The sequence below is a fragment of the Poecilia formosa genome, unplaced genomic scaffold (genome assembly GCF_000485575.1).
Source record: "Poecilia formosa unplaced genomic scaffold, Poecilia_formosa-5.1.2 Scaffold18, whole genome shotgun sequence".
NCBI lineage: Eukaryota > Metazoa > Chordata > Actinopteri > Cyprinodontiformes > Poeciliidae > Poecilia > Poecilia formosa.
The window spans coordinates 4278619-4280478 of NW_006799957.1; the positions used below are offsets into that span (position 1 = coordinate 4278619).

The 1860-nt window shown below is 33.7% G+C and overlaps 1 protein-coding gene and 1 long non-coding RNA gene across 3 annotated transcripts in view; one reads left to right on the top strand and one right to left on the bottom strand.

Moving 5' to 3' along the window:
* pdzrn3b (PDZ domain containing RING finger 3b) overlaps positions 1 to 1860 on the top strand; it is a 26385-nt gene that overhangs the window by 11736 nt on the left and 12789 nt on the right. The gene's annotated exons all lie outside the window — the stretch shown is intronic.
* Positions 124 to 1351, bottom strand: LOC107835683 (uncharacterized). 2 transcript variants are annotated; one of them, XR_001661501.1, is made up of 4 exons: positions 1068 to 1351; positions 615 to 872; positions 388 to 477; positions 124 to 280 (listed from the first exon to the last, which is right to left on the bottom strand). It is a non-coding gene; the product is annotated as an uncharacterized LOC107835683 (long non-coding RNA). The 2 variants fall into 2 exon arrangements; XR_001661500.1 differs by lacking the exon at positions 124 to 280 and having other exon boundaries at positions 290 to 477.

Genomic DNA, 1860 nt, shown 5'->3' on the forward strand with positions numbered 1-1860 from the left:
AATATATATATATTATATATATTAATAAATTCTTACAAAAAATAAAAACTTTAATGAAAAAGAGAAAATACTTGGAAACAATTGGAAGAAAAAAGAATTAAAAGCAGTTGGTAATAAATAGTAAAACATAATTCAACAAACTTTGAGGCAGATAATTTGCCTTGATGGATTTTAATAAATCACGGTACTTTAACCATTCAAGGATTTGTGACATCTCTAGATCTTACCTGCTTCTTTCTTGACCAACATCTGGATGACTGGCAGTAGGTCCTTGATACAGCTGAAAAACATTGTGTGCATAGTCAATACATAGCATAATTACATTATGTACATAAACAATATTGAAGCATAAAATATCATCAACATTCTAAAATAGTAGATACTCACACACAGTTGCATCTCTGTCCTCGTCATGGACATCAGAACGTTCCTGAAGATTCTGATTGACACAAATGTGACTCCCATTCTGTGGAGTGTCTGTGGAAATAAATGTAAAAGTTAAAAAAATATTGTAGCAAATATATCGCTTCCTCAAAAATACATAAGTAAATAAGTTAAAATTATTCTTAACCAGCCATTGTACAATCGGGAATCAACGCAGTGATTGTACATACCGGCTTCATGGGTCCGTCCTGATATCCGTCCGCCATGTTTTCGATCTCTACTGCTTACCACACTCTGCCTTGCTATACTGCATTATAACAAAATAAATAAAATAACCGGAAGATCAGTTTTCCTTACAAATATGCGAGTGTTCACTATTGACAAAATGTGAAATTATAACTTATTGAATTTCTCTTCGTGGACTCCCTAAGAGCGCCTCGGCACCGTGGTCTGAGGCCTAGCTGTTAAAGCTTAGCCATTTTTCAGGTCTGAAAAAAAAATAAAAGAAGATGCGAGTATTTTAAAGAGTTCAGAACATCACATGTAATAAAAAAAAATAAACTACAGCACGAAGTCTCACCCTACACTTGTTTTGGCATTATGAAAACGACAGACCGCTTTCTGTAAGAAACAAAGCAACTGGCCTCGCTGCATGTGCTCGCTATTCATAAAAGCTTTCTTACCGTGAGTTCGGCCTTGTTGGACCGCCGCGGTGTCATCTGTTGTTTTCAGCCGGGATATTGCTTAATATCAAAACGATACTGAAAACGTAACTCCATGAAATAGTACTTTTTCCACCATTTCACACAACGCACGGGCATTTTCGTTCATGTTGGGTTTAGCATTAGCACTCGTTAGCGCCGGTGCAAATCTTCCTCTGGAGTTTAATGGCGGCCAACTATGAAAGCGCATTACTGCCACCAACTGGACTGGAGTGTTAAATGAAAGTTGACAGAAAAAAATACATTCTAAAAAGTTTTCAAAAGTTACGTGACAGTATATTTTATTTTTATCATAATTAATTGCTAAAATGTTTTTAAATGTGTAGATGTTTATTTACTCAATTCTACTTTGAGCTGTCTCCTTTTTAGTTCATCCGTGAGTTATATTTAGTGCTTAACTAACAAAACTTTTTAAAAAAAGAATACAAATGTTTATACTCTATCAGAAGGTATCACATACTTTCAACCATTTTGTCCTCCAATTTAAACTCAAGAGTTAAGCAACTGAATACTGATAAATCATCTGTAGTTTAAGTCCTGTATTGTGATGTGGAATGGTGTCACTACCACTCCAATATAGTATGACTCTGGGTCCAATATAACGTGACTCTGGGTCTTTGAAGCTATCAGTGAACATTAACATTAGTTTGAATATTATTCACAAAAATACTTTCTATACAATGAACCACTCTGGAACATGTTATTATTATTATTATTATTATTATTATTATTATTATTATTATTATTATTATTA